Below are 19940 nucleotides of genomic sequence, written 5' to 3' on the forward strand. Positions count from 1 at the left end.
CCCTCCCAGTGTGGTCAGCTACCACCACATGCTACTGCTCCCTTGCAGCCTAACTCGACCTCCTACAACACTTGCTATGACACCTCCCTTCACTCCCAAGGATTGGGCTCTAGGTCCTATCACTGCTTCTCCTCCAAGAGATCACCTGTCCAAGGAGGTGCCCAGCCTAACCACCCGCCTCCCAGGGTCAGGATATCCTCCCCAGGTCAGGTTGGCCCACACCCAGGCAGCTGCCATGATCTAGTTCTTCACCCTGTACCACCATGACACCCAGCACATGGCACTCAACCTCTGCTGAACAGATATGCCAGTCATCTGGTCAAGGTCACTGAACACTGTAAGTACTGAGTAGAAACAATTAATTAAAATACACATCCTTTTTACAAAAAGATGGTGTGGAAAATCACTCAGACATGGGCTGGTGAAGTACATATAATATATTTAAATGTTATAAATCCACCTCACTTGATTTAAGTACTTAAGGACAATAAAAATTTTTTGAAGAATACTCTTAGAAGATGTAAGAGTTTCAGAAGCAGTGAGTCCATGTTGGACCTAAGGGATAAATTGGGGTACAAAGTACAGCCACAGTTGAAGCCAGATTTAAAGTTAGGTAGTCAGTGTAGTTAGGTAAGTGGGGTCTAATATAGTGAAATCTAAAATGGAGGCCATGCTGAGAATGATTCTGGGAAACACAGGACAACTCATGGAATGCTAATGAAGTCCGGAAAGGCCCTAGGCCAAAGTCCACCCCAAAGAAATGTTAATGGAGCCCAGGAAACAGCCCCCAATAGATTTGGAGATAGCCCATCCCAAGAAGTGATAATGAAGTCCTTCCTGCCCAGATTACTTGTTTGGCCCACCTGTGTCCCACCCCTCGGGCCTTCCAACCTACATTCCATCAACAAAACTATAAAAAGGGGGAGACAACCGCACTTCCACGGATTCCACCTCTTGGGTCCCCTTCTTCCTCCAGGAGAAGTCTTTTCTGCTGTCCTTTAATAAACTTCTTATTTCTACTCTGACCTTGCCTCAGCGTGCTTCTCTGGTATTATTCTTCAACATTGGGGAAGCAAGGACTCGTCACCGGCCAACAGCGGTAACACAGTCACCCCCGTTTACCCCAGTTAGGCCCACATCCACCAAAAGCAACATGACACCAGTGCTCTCTGCCTGAACATCCCCAAGCACAAGAACAGAGGTGTGTGGGAGTCAGCAGTATTTCCCAGGTGAGGACTCTCTCCTCCCTCCACAGTAGACCAGAGCCACTCCCAGCCACATTCCAAAACCGGAGGCCTCCACCTCCCTTCCGGCCCAAGGCCAGACCTCTAGTAATTGTCACCTCCAAGGCTATGACAGGAGTGGGATATGGAGAACCAAGGGCATGACTTGCCTAAGGCAGAACAGTAACTCTAGAGAAGAAATGCTACAATGCAGGCAGTCCCTCCCTGGCCAGCCAGAAGGCCTGGTTAAGAATCCAAAGGGGCATTGTTTCCCCTCTGACCTCTAGGACCTTAGTATCAGCATATATAGCTTGGCAGGTTCTCAGAAAACCCTCTAGAGACTTCTTTCTGATCCAGCCTCTGCTTGTTTAGTTGCACTGCACAGGGCGCTTTACAGCAACTCCAACTAGGAGACAGCAATTTAAGCAAGGGAAGTTTCATACAAAGTACATGATAATTGAGTAACTGTGAACATGAAGTAAGAATCTAAAGGATGACCTGGGACAGATGAAAAGTGCCCCAAAAGGACAAATTTGAAAGCGGGGGGGGGGGGGGGGGGACACACGACGGTTTCATGGTTTGTTGAAGGTATAGATACAGCCCACAGTCACCAGGAAAAGCAGAGGGACTACCACCTGGAGTGTGGGCAAGCAAGGTTGTGGGGTGGCATGAGCAGGTGTGTGGGAGCAGAGGAGGTTCCCTCTGCAGGAGCTTGGCACATCAGCGAGCAGCTCAAGGAATGCTCAGGAGAACAAGTAGATGGCCAGCACACAGGGTGCTTGGGGTGGAGATGCTTGTGACTTGGACATTGCCCCGTCCCCTTGGGCTGAATTATACTCACATTTCCATTGTAATTCTGCCCCTTCTTACCTTTTTTGGATGGAACTTTCTAAGAAAGGGTCCTCCCAATAAAAGCCCACTTCGGAACCGTTCTCCTCTCTCTCACCAGCCTCACTCTCCCACTTGGGGAGCTTGAGGCCAAGTGGAGGAGCTGTCCTGAAGCTTGTTTAAAGGTCAAGTGTGTGTCTGTGTTTTATTTGATGTTCCTGGAAATTCACAGGGACGACCTTAAATTCAGCTGCTCCCATGGGCCAGGAGTGGCAGATAGATAGATAGATAGATAGACAGACAGACAGACAGACAGGGTCTATCAACAACTAAAAAAAAAAAAGCCAGACAGATTTACCCTCTCATTGTACCGCAAGAGCATGGAGTCATCAACACTGATAGTGGACATTGTCTTTAAATCTTTACTGCATTAAAAATGAAAATAAAAAAAAAAAAAACACCTCCCTGTTTTAATGCACACCATCTTTCCACAGACTTCCTTCCTGATTTTCCTACTCCACGTTCCCTTTGCCCATTTTTCTAGTTCCCATCTAGAGATGTTCCCATCTTCACAATGAGCTTAAAAAAAAAAAAAAGTGAAGCTGTTAATTTGAGGTCACAGAGCTAATCTGGGTGGAGCCAGAGTTTGGGCTTTGGACCCTGAGGAGTCCACCCTGAGTCTACCCTCATGCACTTCTTATCACCAGACTGCCGGGCTCAGAGAGGACTCCAAGAATCCCCAAGCAAAGTTGCGCTTCCTAAAACTAATTAAGGACCTGAGATCAGTAGCATTTATTGGATACCGAGGAACACTTAAGCAATTCCAAGAAAGATCAGGAATTTTGAAGATCTTTAAAACATCAAATTGAGAAAGGAATAATGTAGACAAAATGGCCGCTTGGGTACCCTCCCTGAACTGAGGTGTCCAGAGGCACTGGTCTGGTAATGCAGGCACCTTCCACACCTCAGGTAGAATCCTTGCAGATGTTTCGTGTTTCATGGTTACATTTGATTAGTGAGTTATTTACCTATAGTAAAGAACGGGAGATTGGCAGGGGCTTAAACTAGCCTAGTCTGAGTTGTTTACACAGAGAGGAAACTGCCTCCTCTCCCCTCCAGCAGACATCCTGAGGAAGAGACCCCTACAGCCTGCTGAGGGACAGACCCCTGCTTTCCAGTCAGCCATCCTGGAACAAAGGAGGTGACTGACCATAAACTGTGCTAACCACAAACTGCACCACCTCACTCTCTTACTCGTCCTTCCAACAACATTCACATGCATTCCACACGTGGATCATATCCCAATTTCATTACCAGAAAAACAGTCATAAAAAAATTTCGTTTCCAAGGCCAAAGAGAACACCTGCTCCAACCAATTTACTCACAGATGAGGAGAACCTGCAGTGAGAATTATTATTAATGCAAAATCTTTTTCTACAGCTTCAATTCTGGATTATCAACATAAAAAAAAAAAAATTTAAGACGCCCATTGGCCTTGCACTCCCATTTCTCCCAACCTGGACTGCACTCACTTTTATTACTTCCTCCTCCTTGCTATTACAACACCTCACCCATGTTTATCTGACCTATCACTATGTGATAACATGTCAGGCATACCACAGAAAGCCTGGCTCTGTCTCTAGAGCAGACTGCCACTCAAGACAATAAATATGAAGACAAGAAAGACAAAGAAAGGGGAAAGGCAGTAAAGATAGTAGGACCTAAAGAAAAATCATTATTCTTTATAATCTTTTTGATTGAGAATATTTAATACTGCAGTAAATAATCATTCTTAGATAATTTCACACACAGGTCTTAGTATCCAGCATACCTCTCCCCACATAAAGCAACCCTCCCTGGCCCAGTCTATCTTCCAGTCCTAGCCACTCCTGTCCACAAGGTCATAAGACTTTTCCAATTCTCAAGCTTTCTCAACACCTCACCCATCAGGACTGTGTAAAGGTATCATGTTAAGTTAGCAGTACATCACCTAAAACCACCTCTCAGGAAACAGTCACATACAATTAAATTAATCTATAAACAAATACAGGCCCAAGGGATGGGGGAAGGAAAGGAGAGGCAATTAAAAATTAATAAATATGCACATGCATAAATTGCAGTACTGGATTAGAAACAGATCCCATTATATAAACTGAGTTGTCAAGCTGACCTTATGTAATTGCTTCTGGAAATAAGTAGGCCATCAAGCCCAGTCTGGCAACCTTGGTGTGCAGGGGTTTGGGGGGTTGGGGAGGTAATGCAGCATCTGCTAGGTGGGCTACTCATACCTACAGACACAGACAGAACAGCTGGGGAAATCAATTAAGAAAGAATATTTTCAAATGGGCATCAGAAAAGTAACTTATCTAGTAAAACTCAATTAATGACCAATTAACAAAATTAAAATTTTGACTCCCCTCAAACTCTTTAATTTTCAAAACGACATCCTCCAACATGTAGTTCTATAGGCTGTGACAACTGATCACAAACATAAGTAAAAAATTCAGATTCTAAAAGAATCACTTTACTGTTAAGTACTTGGACAACCAAATTCAACCTGCCATTTTCCATGACATAAAGAACCATCCATGTCACTTCTCACAGGTACTATATGGACAAATTCAAAATAACCAGTCCTTCCCAATTCTATGAAATTATATTTGGTAATTCTTATCCCATGACATACAGAGCTTGACAGCATCTCCATAATTTTCCTGAAATTAAAATGTTTATATTTGTATCTCTTCCAAAATAAAAATACAAGCTCTAAAAATAAGGAAAGCATTGTGCAAACACTCTCCAACTAGGGATTGCATAAAACATATTAAAAAATTGCCTTCTTTTGTAACTTCAATAAACATTTAAATTTATACCAATGACATTCATTGTGTTTATTTTAGGTAACTTAATAAATTGCCTTGGGAGGTCTCAATTTCTTGGCTCTTAAGAGGAAGGTTTTCAGTGACATATTTTCTTAAAAGAGAACATGCCCTTGGTAGTGAAGGGAATACCAAGGAGCATAAGGGACACAGTCTCAAACTCTAAAACTCCTTGACTTACCCACTGGAGTCTCTTAGAGGAGCAGCCTTGAGATAGCTGCCTGACTCACTCTTGTAAAAACTGGCATGAAAAATCTCATAGCAAAGGCTGCGGTTGTGGTTCAGTGGAAGAGCACATGTTCAGCATGTGCAAGGTCCCAGTTTCAATCCCTAGCAACACACATACACACAAACCCATACAGAACATTCTGTAAAACTGGCCTGTGCAGAGATTTTTAAATAATGTATTAAAAAGGGCGAATTGACAGGAAGGTTGGCCAAGGACCTAACACCTTGGGGGAGGGAAATAATACAAGAAGTGGGACAATCATCAGGGACAATCCTTATAACAACAAGGCAAATCAACAACTGCACACCTAGTCCCTACCTTGGTCACTAAGGATTCCTCTATGTGCCCAGAAGTGTGCCAAGGGCCAACTGGATATATTCTGTGAAGCTATCCTCCTCTTACAGATAAGCAAACTGGCTCCCAGGATGTAAAACTTGTCTGAGGTTCCCAGAGAGCACAGAGGGTCAAGAACTGGGAACCTATGCCCCAACACCAATGCAGAGCTGCGAGGTCAGACATCCCCATCCTCACTGAGGACTCTCACAAAGACCTGACCCCAGATCCAAGCATGACAACCTCAAAATCCCCTTCTGGCAGCCTTCTGAGCACAAGAACCCCTTAAAAACAACTTCTATACTTCCCACCCATGCCTTTGCTCAGCCTGGCTTCTCTCAGCTTAAAAATGCCCTTTCTCTTGCTGCTTTATTCTACTCTTATCTTCAAGACTCGGGTTCAAATTTGCCTCCTATTCTGTGAGCACTGGGGTAGGGTTCTGGATTTAACCTCTCCTCCTGGCATTCAGGATCTCCCCAAACCGGAGCCCCTCTAAAAGAGTACCACCATCTAGTCACTTGGAAACCACCCTCCACATCAGCAATGCCTCCCAACCAGGATGGTTCCAAGAGACCTGAGATCCAGCCCTGAACCCCAAGGGGGGCAGAACTACACAGCCCACCCTCAAGTGCCATAAATGACTGACAAGAAATGCACCCAACCACCATGCGCCCCAGCACCACTTCGCACACATACAGTGTCCCCTTCTCTAGGATCAGAAATCATTCTCCTTCCAGAAGACCACCTTCCTAGTGACTTGTGACCCTGGGTGGCAAAAATAAGCCAAAAGGCTCTTCTCCCAGCTCCCTTTGCTGATTCCTTCCCTGCCCCTTCTCCATTTCTCAAATGTTGGCTAAATTGTAACTAGTTACTGGTAGGGGCTTGAGCACTGTGGTTTCTAACTCATTTTTTAAAATATTAAAATAAATCATGTGTTTAGAAAACAAAGCCTCCAAACAAATGACCTTCTGGCCTTTCATCCAAATATCCTATTAAAGGAAGGGGTTGAGGAATCATCCAATCATTCAACCAAGACTTATGGCTACTTATTTAAAGAAGGTGAAATAGTAACACAGCTTTCTCCCACCACTTGCCAAGAAAATCGAGTTGCCAAAATAAAAGAGATCATGTTGTTTGCTCAATAGCAGCTAGGAAAGAGGGCCTCTTTTGCCAAGCAATGTAAATCACCTCAGTTTTAAGTACATCTATGAATGTCACAGTCACACACTGTACACTACCATACATGTGGAACCACCAGGACCACAGCAATCCATCCTTGTGCCTAGAGCTTCTTGCGGGGCATTCCCTCTGCTGGATCCCCACAGCTTCGGCTGCCTCTACACTAACAGGAGCCTCCCCACTGTAGACCCTTCAGTATGGTCATGAGTGGGGGAGGGATGAAAAAAGAAAATCATCCTGCTGAAAGAACCGCTGGCCACCTAAGGCTTTGTTATACACTTCTCTGTGTCATACTTGTTTGAAAACTTCAATTATAAAGAGTTGTTTTGTTTTGTTTTGTTTTGTTTTTTTAAACAGGATCCATCGAACTTTGAGAAACAAAAACTCAAAAGAGAAACATTCAGTTAAAAATAGGGCTATCCATAGACATTTTAAGTTCACTTGAAGGAAATAATTCCTATGTGAGGAAGGGAAAGAAGAAAAGTAAAATGGCTGCATCTCACTTAAAAGAATAATAGCTACAAAAGTTCCTCATAAATGAGTTTCAAATTCAGCTATAAAATAAGAAGTGTAAAAAATACACCTCATTAGGGCTCGAGTTGTGGCTTAGTGGTAGAATGCTAGCCTAGCACGTGCGAGGCCCTGGGTTCTATCCTCAGCACCACATTAAAAAAATAAACAAAATAAAGGTATTATCTCCAACTACAACTAAAATATATATCATTAGTTCAGTATCTATGAGGAACTGGTTCTAGGACCCTGAAGACAGCAAAACCCTCTGATGCTCAAGTCTTTAAGATGGCACAGTATTTGCATATAACTTATATGTACATCCTCCAGTATACTTTAAATCATCTCTAGATTATTTATTTATACTACCTAATACAAAGTCAACACTATGAAAGCAGGTTTTTTTCTTCCCACATTATTTTACTGGTGCATTATGCTTGCAAACTAATGACAGGGTTTGTTGTCACAAATCATACATGCACACAATATAACAACATAATTTGGTCAATATCACTCCCCAGGCACTTTCCCCTTTCTTGGTCCCTTTCCTCTACTGATCTCCCTTTGATGTTTACAAGATCCTCCCCACCCCACCCCCACCTTTCTTTTCCTTTTTCCTCTCTAAATTTTGCATAAGAGAAAAAACATGACCCTTAACCTTCTGAGTCTGTATTATTTCACTTAACAAAATGGTCTCTAATTCCATCCATTTTCCTACAAATGACATAATTTCATTTTCCTTTATGGCTAAATAAAACTTTTTGTATATATATTACACACACACACACACACACACACATACCCCCCATATTTTCCAAAAGCAACTTTATACTGTATTTTTTACCTTGCATTATTTGTTGTTGTTGTTTTCTGAATGTTTTTGGCCTACAATTAGTTGAACCCTTGGTTGTGGAACTCATGGATACAGAGGACCAGGTACATTTAGATAGGATGACATTTGTAACAAATCCACTCTGACCCTGTGTTAGACAAATATATTTGATTTTGAGAATACCACCAGACTTCCTACTGAACACCTAGGGCTAGACCTGAAGGGTTTGTTTAAACACACACACACACACACACACACACACACACACACACTCTGTATCACTCCCTGATCAGGACTCAAAAAAGCAACACTTTAGAGAAGCATTTGAATGTTGAGTGCTTTTCAAAGAAAATAAATGATAAAAATTGTGAAGCAAAAATTATATAAGCTGTGGCAAATTTATGGTTCATAGAAATACCTTACTAGAGTGTTAACACCTTCATATTCACAATTTCAATGGATTTACACTTAAAATAAACCCAGAAAGGTGGCTGTGCAGGTTTTATCCTATTTTGCAAGGGGGTGGGAAACAGAAGCTAAGTGAGTTGCCATGGTTACAGTGATACTTGATGTCAGCTCTGGAACCTAACCCTCCTTCTGCAAGATCTCCACATCACCAGTCACCCCCACTGACAACCTCTGCTGTGCCCCCAGGTTCTTGAACCACTAGCAATCTCCACTTCTCCACTGAAAAGTTCTCTCTCCAGGTGCTGCAATTACTCACTCTTGTCATGCCCCTCGTCCTGCCTTGACCCCTTTTTAATTCCCCTCACGTCTAGCATCTTCACAATCCTTGCACTCTCCTGGATTCCCAGGGCACCCAACACCTTTGGCCACCACTTCTACCCTCCCATTTGGGGCAAACCCTATCACCTCCTGATTCTCTTCCCTCTTGGCAGCCTTAATTCCTGGCCTCAACCCCCCAAAATGGACCAAGTCCATTACTGGGTCTTCCCTCATCCCACACTCCTGTCCTTTGCACCTTTAGACACTACCACAGACTCTAATATTCCGTATACTAAATGATATCCCAATGGCCCATGTCTGTAGCTCACCTCCTCCTCCACATCTTCTTTAATTGGTTTCTAAATCTTATCCCACCCATCCATGATTCATCTCTCACCTCTTTCAAACACACATGGTCTTTAATCCTGTACCACCTCTGCTCTGTTTTTGAACTGAGTTTTTCCCCTACCGAAGCTAATGAGGTGGTCTAATTCAATAAATTCCAACAAGCACCCACTTAAACCAAGCAATGTCTAAAACAAAACAACAAAAACTAAAGGAATAAGGGTAAGGCTGTGTTAAGCGGGGTGATCAGAGAGAAAAGGGTGAAGAATAACTGCAGCCAGAGGTAGCAGGCGGCACCAAGGCCACAGGCAGGAAAGCTAGTGTGTGGAGGGGTGAAGGGAGGTGAGAGACGAGGATATCCACATCCCAATACGTGACGTGAGAATTTGGGGTTTATTCTGGGGAAGAGAGGGACTCATTGGAGTCTGAATCAGAGAAGTGAACTCAATCAAGGTAGTTCCAGTTTCTTCCCAAAAACAGATTGAGGGCAGGGGAAATAGGAAGCGGACAGCCCCACCAGGCTGTCTATATAATGACCCAGGCTCCTGATCAGTCCAGTCTCCCATCCACCTCTCTGGCTCAAGTTCATCCTCTTCAATGTAAGTCTGACCATGACATGTCACCACACCCTGTGCACCCAAGAACTTTCAATGGCTCCCCACTGCCTCTGAAACTATCAAGTACCACATCTCTGCACAGTCATTGAGGCTGTGCTGCAGGCTGTTACCTGCTCCAAAGCACCCTGCACTCCAAACTCACAGTATACCTTGCTGCTTCCTCTGAAATGGCTCTATGAGCCTTCTAAATATCCTGTTCTCTCAGGCTGCAATCCAATGGCCACCTCTGCCTTCCTTTCTCTGCCCCTAAAAAGTTATGTGTTCATTCTTCAAGGCTAAGTCCAAGTGCCCCTTCCTCAGGGAGCCTTTCTTGACTGCCCAACACATACTTTGTTTCTGCCTCTTCAGAAGCACTCTCACCAATTTCTTTTCAGGGTCTACCAGATAGCCAACTTCAGTAGGCCAAGACCCAGAACCATGCCTGACCCACCAGTAAACACACCCAGGACAGAGCACAGTGCTAGGTGCTCTATCAATGGACACTAGCTACTGAACACAGCCCACTTCACCAGCCATCATCTTGAGCTCTTAACTAGAGGAGGAGGATTTCAGAATAGGCATTCCCTCTCAGTTCCTGCAATCTGGAGGCTCCCTGGAGAGAGACTCAGGGGACTGGGTTTCCAGCACTACTAAGAAGAGGGAGAGCTACAAGCAAGAGTTAGAATATGAATGGGCCTGAACCTAGGCATTCTGATATACCTGCCCTATCTGCCAGGCATCTCTTAGGCAAGCCATCACACTGTCAAATAAGCCTAAAGTGCCAGCAGTGTGTTTTTTCTGAGGTCATTCTAGAAGTATACATGTGCAGAGAAGAACACTTACAGGGTCCAAATCAAGTTGTTAATAGTTAGTGTTAAGACACATTGGGATTCATGTTAATTTCCTTCACCTTATCTTGAATGTTGTTTCTAAATAAATATAAGAAAAACTTTTGGAAAGAATGCCAAAATACCACCCAAGTTACAATTGAAGGAGGAGTCCAAAATTAAGAAGTATCAAATAAACCCACTGGGGACATGAGACCATTGAATATATAAAACCACTTATAGAGTTAAGATTACAAAAGTCGAAAACATTTTAAATGGCTTGTCTGAAGCATGCAATTAAAACAATTGGCCCTGTGCTTTCACTTCTGAAATAATTACTTCACAAAACATAATGCAGCAGAAAATGTTCTGAGCATCTTGGGCACTTACTGATGACTTTCATCTAAACACTTCCACACACTTCAAGATCAAATGCAAACCAGCTCTCACTACTGCACCCTTCTGCATGCTAGCTCATAACACAGCTAGCAGATCAAGAGCTACGTATGGGACATTTCAATAACTGTCATTGGAGAGGAAAAATCCACTGAAAGTAATAGGAGATCAACTATCAACAAATAATACATTTTTTAAGCTAAATGCCACATCAACAAAGTATTGAATCAAACAAATTTGGTTTCCTTTCAATAACAGACCTATATTAAAAAAAATGACCTATCTGACTTTTATAATGAAATGGATTGTATAAACAGAGAAGACATAGTTGCTTTAGTTATCTTTTTAATGAAATAAAAAATTGCCTATCAGCCACAGTGCTAGGTATTTTAGGTATATCATTCACATAAACTTTCCCAGCATATCTATGAGATATTTCACAACGAGAAAACTGGCTCAGAGTCAAGTAACTTGTCCATAGTTACATAGTAAGTGGCAAAACAGAACTCAAATCCGGGCCTGTTTCACAAAAGACTACACACTCTGTACATTCTGAGATTCCACTTATGTGGAGTTCGAGAATAGGTAAAACCAATCTATGATGATATAATCACATCTATGATGATGTAAGAATAACTGTTTCCTCTAGGGAGTACGTTCTGACTAGAAAGGAACACCAGAAGCTTCTATAGTAGAAGAAATATTTATTTCTGGATCTGGGAGGTAGAAACACACACATAAGCTCACACTTTGGGTACTTCATACACTTCATGTTATACCTCAAGTTAAAAAAAAAAAATCATCCAATTGACTTCAAGTTTAGGCTTATAACCATTAAACCACCACACCACCACTGATAGAACCTAACCACCCACACTCCAGAGTTGATTACCTTGGATGATACCTTTAAAAAAAAAAAAAATTCCAGTAAGCAATGAACCTTCTAGTCACATCACACTGAACACATCTGAGCAATAAACTTGGTTTAAAATGCTGCAGAATGAAAAGTGGAAAGTATCGGTTTCCTGGCTACTGGGAATTTCCCCTCTGTAGCCACATGAGAATTTTTTTTTAAATAATATAAACCCTGCTATAAGGGAACATTTACAGAGGCACAGAAAATAACCTATAACAAAGTTCTTCAATTTAACTATGGAAATGCTGAAAGTTTAAATTACACAAATATTTCTAGATATGTTATAACTTTATCAACAATGCTGACTCTCACAAAGGTTGGATTTTGTTACAATGATTAAATCAAGCCAAGACAAAGCTGCTGAGCAAAGGACATAAAACTCACAATAGGAGCAACTTAAGTAGTGTAAAAAACTCAACCCAAGAGTTGTAAGGAATAGAAAACTCAGTACAAATAACTTGTTCTAGCAGTAGAGACTGGGCCACTATGTGTGCCACTGCCACCCCCCCCCCACAAAAAAATTCTCCATCAAGTAATAAATTCTTCTCACTGAAGCTTTGTTAGACTTGGCAAAGCCTCATCACCAGTGGGTGATGATGAAATCATTACATCAATTCTCTCAAAGCCTTACCCCACACATGTACACACCTCTTATCCGAACAGTAATTGCCTCTCCAGAGAGAGGAATATATTCATCCTACAATTTGGAGACAAATTTGGCAAGTGCCTACTAACAGTTATCCCACCTTGAGGCAGTGGCGGGAGAACAACTGGACCCACACCTGTTGGGGGTATGCATTCTTCTTCTTCATATATATATGTATATGTATATATAGTAGATGGGCTCAGTATCTTTATTTATTTATTTTTATGTGGTGCTGAGGATTGAACCCAGTGCCTCATGTGTGCGAGGCAAGCACTCTACCACTGAGTCAAAATCCCAGCCCCTAATGGATGCTTTTGATTATGCAGCCAGCAAATATTTACCATAGACTAGTTTAATTCACATTTCAGCTTTCTGGGCACACCAAAAAATATCAGGCAACTGATCAAAATGACTTTAGTTTCCCCTAAGCATTTATACATAAGACCAAAAGGCCTTTATGAGAATCTTTCAGTATTGGTAATTTATATATCCTATTGGATTTGCTGCAGATATATTATCCCAGTTGCAGGATCTCAGTATTTATAAAAGCAACCATTTAGCTGGGCACAGTGACAAACTCCTGTAATCCCAGAGACTCAGGAGGCTTAGGCAGGAGGACCACAAGTTGAGGACAGCCTGGGCAATATAATGAGATCGTGTCTCAAAAAATAAAAAGGGATGGGGGGGTGGGCACAATGGCACATGCTTGTAATCCCAGCAGCTCCAGAGGCTGAGGCAGGAGGATGGCCAGTTCAAAGCCAGCCTCAGCAATGGCAAGGTGCTAAGCAACTCAGTGAGACCCTATCTCTAAATCAAATACAAAATAGGGCTGGGGATGTGGCTCAGTGGTTGAGAGCTCCTGAGTTCAATCCATGGCATACACATCCCCCAACAAAAGGGATGGGGAGGATAAAGCACCCCTGAATTCAATCCCCAGTACTGGGGGGAAAAAATATCCATTTGCATTCAGTAATTTTTAAAGTCTTTAACAAACTAATAAAACTATCAAAAAAAACACTAAATAAAAAATTTTTAAATGTTAATATATTAAAAGAACTCTAAATAAGGGTTGTGGCTCAGTGGTAGCACGCTTGCCTAGCATGCATGAGGCACTGGGTTCGATTATCAGCGCCACATACAAATAAATTAAATAAATAAATAAAGGTTGATCAACAACTAAAAAATATTTCAAAAAAAAAAAAAAAAGAAGTTAGAAAGAATTAAAAGACTGACTTGGTGGGGCTGGGATTGTGGCTCAGTGGCAGTGACTTGCCTTGCACGTGTGAAGCACTGGGTTCAATCCTCAGCACCGCTTAAAAAAATGAATGAATAAATAAATAAAGGTGCTGTGTTCATCTACAATTAAAAAAAAAAGTTGGATTTTTTGGTTTGTTTGTTTGTTTTTTAAAAAGACTGACCTGGTGGTCAAGAAAGCAATATTTCAGGGATGGTCAGCATTCTTAAATTAGGTTTTCCAAAAAACTCAACATTATTAGAAATCATTAAAAGCTAATGTTTTCAGAAAGAAGGATTCACCTTTTCTCTTAATCCCTCCATCAGCTGAAAAAGCCTCACACATCTCTATCCAGAACATCTTTGCCTTATACCGACAATGCATCATGTAAACTAAAATGATTAATGTTCTTGGATTTTCCTGCTTTTTAAAGTAACTTTTAAAAAAAAATCACATTTGAACAAAGAGTACAGTGTAAAGTCAATCATGAATTACCAGTTCCACTTTCCTATTTTTAGCATAATGGTAATATAGAAGTTTTAGAGAAATATAAGTCATGATTTTTTTAAAACAAGGAAATCTTCCTAACCACATAAGCCATCTATTTACCCAGCCCTCCATCAGAAGTCACACACACAAAAAAAATCAATTCAAGTAAGTTATGCTTATTTTCCTCAAAAGACTACCACATTCCTTGGATTTTAAAAACCTTCTAAATGCATTTACCAAATTTGGCTGATTTCATCTTCAGACAAATCTAACTGTTCCCACAGTTTTGGGTAAAAGGAAGTTGATGCCAGGAGGAAATTCTATATTAATTGCACCAGGACCCCTCATTAAAGCCTCCATAACTTCAACAGGCCAATAACAGGAGTAGGAAATCATCCTACATGTCTTCAAACAGAGCCTCTTAGGGCAGACACTACCATCCCCAAAACCAGATATGGGAAATAAGGCTCCGATGAAAAACAATTCGCCCTATGTCACTGAACCCTCTGTAGCAAAACCAAGACTAGTGAAAAGAGAGGGTGGGAACTCAAATTTAACGGAGAATTAGGGCTTTGGTCATACATACACCATCTGCATACATACAAACATACATACAGAAAACTAAATTAAGAGAAGTGAGTCCCTCTGCAGAGAGGGTCCCAAGGAAAAAAGCAATATTCCACACTGAAAAAAGAGTTTCTAACAGAAGTCTTATGATAAACACGTTTGTGAAGGCTAGGCAGGGCGGAAAAGGGTTACTCAAATTACTCCAGCAGAGTTCTTAACAGGGCTCCTTCACCTCTCTGGTCTTAAAATCTAATCTGGTTTAAGAGCACACGGGCTCTACGTAAAATTCTCCCAAATTCCAGAAGCAGAAGCAGGCACTAGGGCAGAGGGAAGTGACCTACCCTCCCTCCAGGTCAGCTGTCAGATCTACAGGCGACCATGAGACAGCACAAGAGACCCCACACACACACACTCGATCAGTCCCACCTTCCCACTCCCAGTCCTGGCCCAGTCGCCACCTCGTTAACCATCCCATCATCTCCCGAGGCACAAATAATTACACTGGAAGAATTTGTTAAAACAAGTAGGAGCCCATATTCAACAACTGGCTTCGCAACTTGACGGACGAGGCTCTAAAAAGGGAGGGGCAGGAGAATAATTGTTCTAAACAACGTCTACGAAGTCGGGGAGGTTGAGGCGGCCATGCAGGGAGGGGAGCCAAGACAAACGATCCCTACGTTTTAGGGAGGAGAAAGCCTTCCCACCAACAACCGAGGTTATAAATGTATGTAATGTTTTTTTAAAGACGACCTTTCACGCTGTGACACTTGTGGGGGATTTCTTGTCTGTTCCTCCACTTGATAGGTAAAGAGGGGGTTCAGCGGCTCCCCAACCCAGAATGTAAAAAACCATGGCCTGGAAAGTAACAAGGTGACTCAGTTTTATTAACTCCAGAAGGGTCCACCTGCCATCCCGCAGCCACCAGACCAGCACGACAGCCCAAGGCCCTCACGCCCACCTTCCCGGCGAGGTGTTTTTCAGAGAGCGGCTTTGCGCGCTCCCTGGCCTGCCAGCTACCCCCACCCTCGCGGTGTCTCGGACCAGCAGCCTGGTTAATCATTCAACGCGGGCAGCGTGGAAATATTTTTAGAGGTCAAAGCGAAAGGTTCTCCCTAAGTTTCGCAGAAACCAGTCTATGGGGAACCAGAGGTGGCAGTGCAAGAGGTTGGGGGTGGGGAGCGGGTGCCGGCGGCTCCCTGGCTCACAAAACACCTGATCTCCCCATGCGGCACTGGAGACCAGCGCAGTGCGAGGGTGGGGTGCGGGGGTGCCCGAGAGAAATCGCACACGGCTCCCCTCCCCCAAATACCCAGATACCCCGAAGAGGACGCCCCGACCCAGAAGCCCCTTCCCAAATCCTGCAGCCCAGGGCGCGGGATCCCCCGGAAGTTAGGGTGCAGAGAGGAGGGGGAATGTCCCTGGGCCCCAGGGGGTGGGTGTGGAATGGAGCAGGAGGCTCCAAAGACGCGCAACTGGGGGTTTCGTTATCCTCTTCATCTAGGGTTCGGAAGATGCAGAAACCACAGGGGAAAGCAAGAAGCGTAAATGCGGCAGAAGCCACCTAGGAACGGTTTCCTCCGCCGGGGCGCCGGTATGGAGCCGGAACTGGAGCGGAGGTGGGAGGAAAGAAGGGGTCCAGTCACGGGGCCCCGGAACAGTAAGTTGGGAGGGGGCGGACAGAGTGGGCCCGGGTAAGCAGCGGGGGAGGGAAGAGCGAGAAGAAAAGAAGTGGGGGTGACCACCCGCTAGGGCCCTACCTTGTCCAGGAGCAGCTCCAGCTCGGCGGGGCGGGGGCGGGAGATCTCGGCCTCATCCACGTCCCAGCCGCTCCGCGCGGCTTAGCCCGGCGACCGCCGCCGCTCACGCTCCATGCGCGGCGCCCGGGACGGGCGGCCCGGCGGAGTCTGCGGCGTGAACAGTTCCGGCTTGCCTCCAGCACTTGTTGCCTCCGCAGCCGCTACGCCTCTCTCAAGGCTCCGGATCCCGGCGCCGCGGCTGACTCTAGGCGCCCGCCCTGGGCCCGCCCCCGACCGACGCGCCAATCAGACTCGTCACCGCCCCTCGCGTCACCGCCCAGCACCGGAGTCCGCCCAGCGCCCCAAGTTTTGGGAAGGCCGGTCTCCTGCCGGCCAGCTACTTGGCTCCCTGGACCCGCCCAGGCTCGTGCTTCCCGTGGCTTCCGGGGACCCAACGAACTCTACGTCCACACCTAGCAAGCAAGGGGTTACACTGGAGAAAAGGGACCCCCTAGGAAATAAACCCTTCCCGAAAAACAGGGCAGCTTGAAACTTTAAAAAATCACTTTTAACTCAGGTCTAACCTAAATGTCTTCAGTTGGCCCCTCTTTGCAGTCCGCTCCATGCAAGGAAAGAAAGCGCCTGACTTGATGAGGACCCCAGTGAGCTTTCCTGGCCAGGGCTATGTGTGACTGGGCCTAGAGTGAATCCCAGCCGCCCCTCAGGTGCAGGGGTGGGTTAGAAATCGTTCCGCAGTGGGAGATGGTGGGGGAGCGGGTACAGGGACAAAGTGGAACCTGACCTTTGTTTCATGCCCACTCAGTACCTGCAGCCACCTCTTGGATGCCCGAGGTCTAGGGTGGTGCCCACTGGGCACTGCCACAAGATCCTCGGGTTTATGAAGCCGCCCCAGACCTTTGGGGAGTCTTGTTCCTCCTAGCAGGGAAGTGCAGAGGGTTTCCTCGAGGTCCCCCTCGTGTCTCAGGAAGCCGGAAATGCAAGGTGCCTAGCGCGGGGCTGCTAACCCGACGCCGCAGTCCAAAATGCAGGTACCTAGGCATAGCCAAATAGCTGAACGCTGACCCCACGCGACATTGCTCGGCTCGGCAAGCTGGATGGAGGCTAGGCGTCAACCACACCCACCAGCCGGACCTCTCGGAGCGCCGAAGCGTCCTCCTAACCCAGCGCCCCTGCTGTCTCGCCAGAGCACTACATGCCACTAGGAGTCCGGCCTGCTGACACCACTTTAGGGCCCCAGGTAAATCTGGCGCGACCGGATGGAAAAGTTGCACGGGTTCGAAAGGTCCAGCCTAGCCGGCAAGACCCGCCCAAGGTGCACCTGCAAGCGCTGCCTCACCTTGTCCTTACTCCCCTGGGCTGAAAATGATCCCCTCTGGGTAATCGTTCTGAGGAATTAACTATTTGCAATTATTTTTTTTTCTCAGAAAGCTGTCAAGATGTGAAGTTAGCCAAAGGGAGGGAATTGCTAATGTAAGAAATTTCGGGTACCTTCAAATTCAGCTCAATCCATCATCACCATCAGCACTTAAAGAGCACATTGTCGCTGGATGCACAGAGCCACGTGGGTACGACCCTCTAGAAATAAGGATTGTGAGTCAGTGGATCTGGAAGGGCTATGAACTGCAGTCTCAAGATCTTCCTGCTTTTATGTTGATCACATGATTTTACTAAGACTAGGACGTGAAGTCCAAGAAACAAGTTGTATTTTTGTGTATTCATAGGAGAGACATTTGAAATGATGCACATGGACCATTAACCATAGTTACTGGAGTTTGGGATAGGGGCGGGTAAGAAAGGGAGGTAAATTTAAAAGGGCATACAAAACTTGAATGTTGTTTTTCCAGTTTTATTTATTCCCATAATTTAGAAAACTAACAAAACTTTTAAAGAAACAAATTAGAAGAAATCTACAAAAAAATGTATATTAATAGATAAATCAATTCGTGTAAAAATAAATAATCTTAAATCATGTCCCTTGGTTTAAATAAAGATGTTTGTAGGCTCTGTTTTGATCTTTAAATGTTGTAAGGGGGCAAAGCTGATATCTCAAGAAGATCCTTCTAAGCTATCAAAATGATATTTTGTTACTGTGCAAGTTTCTTCTTTTAAAATTCATTCCCAGTAGCCACAGACATGCTTTCAAGGACTGCCAGCCAAGCAGTTTTTAGTAAAGGAACTGCTACAATGTCAGCTAGCAACCAACAAGAAAATTAAGCTTGTGTCCTTCACAGCTGCCAAAGGCTGCCCAGGCCTTGAAATTTAAAAATAAGGGCATTCTCTCCAAGTTGCCATTTATTAGTCCAACTTGGAGTGTATTAGCAACAGTCGTTCTGACTTGGGGGAAAAATTCAATGTAGAATTCAAACCCACTTATCTATAGTCCCTACTCTTAGTTAAGGACTGGGTTCATCATCAGTAGGTAGAGGTTTTATTCATTTATTCAACAAATATGTGCTAACTACCTATGAGATGCAGAGCAGAGGGCTAGGCATTGGAGTAGTGAACATGGCAGACATACTGTTCCCTCTTGGAGCTCACAGTCTAGCTGGAGAAAGGGGTTTAACAATTGAATACACTTAAATAATTGCAATTATGATATGAACCAAAGTGAATGTAAGGTGGTGGGACCATTTGGGAAGTCCAAGAGAAGTTCCTGGCTCGTACAAGCTATCAAGGGTAAAGGTGGAGATGTAGGCAGGGTCAGAACATACAATGCCTAGTATAGCGTGTTACAGAGTTTGGACCTTATCTGAAGAGCCATCTGAAGCTAGAGTTGTATGCTCAAATTTGCACCTTGGGGCCAGGCATGGTGGCACATATCTGTAATCCTAGCAACTCAGGACTCTGAGGCAGGAAGATGCCAACTTTGAAGTCAGCCTCAGCAACTTAGCAAGGCCCTAAGCAACTTAATAAGATCCTGTCTCAAAATAAAAAAGACTGGGGATATGGCCCTGGGTTCAATTCCCAATCCACCCCCCCTCCCCCCAAAAAATGCACCTTGGTTAAGATCACTCTGACTGCAATGTGAAGAAGGCAGTGGGGAGGGGTGGGACTGAAGGACAGTTAGGAAGGTGTTTGTGTAGACAAAATGGTACAGTCAATGAAAAGTAGATACCAACAAGACTTGGGTCATCATTCAGATAAGGAGGAATCAAGGAAAACTCCCAGATTTCTACTGATTCAATCAAGTGGATGATGGTGCCATTTTCTGATACAGGGAACCCAGGAGAAAAGGGTAGAATAAATGCTAACAACGTTCAAACATGGTCAAAATAGTTTGGGATGCCTGTGAGATGTCCAAGTAGAGATGTTGAGCAGGTAGTTGGTTATATTCTGGTGCTTTGGGGAGAGGCTGGGCTGGAGTAACTGGTGTAGTTGTGGTGAAGCTACAGGAGTGAGGAGGTCTCATGGGAGAGTGCACAGTAGAC

At 44.3% G+C, this 19940-nt stretch overlaps 1 protein-coding gene across 1 annotated transcript in view; it reads right to left on the reverse strand.

Moving 5' to 3' along the window:
* B3GNT2 (UDP-GlcNAc:betaGal beta-1,3-N-acetylglucosaminyltransferase 2) overlaps positions 1–16728 on the reverse strand; it is a 28216-nt gene extending 11488 nt beyond the window's left edge. The window contains exon 1 of the mRNA XM_081265552.1: positions 16513–16728. The gene's annotated coding sequence lies outside the window, so the exon portion shown is untranslated. The remainder of the gene's footprint in view (positions 1–16512) is intronic.
* Positions 16729–19940: the final 3212 nt, after the last annotated feature.

The sequence above is a fragment of the Spermophilus citellus genome (genome assembly GCF_964194105.1).
Source record: "Spermophilus citellus genome assembly, chromosome: 13".
NCBI lineage: Eukaryota > Metazoa > Chordata > Mammalia > Rodentia > Sciuridae > Spermophilus > Spermophilus citellus.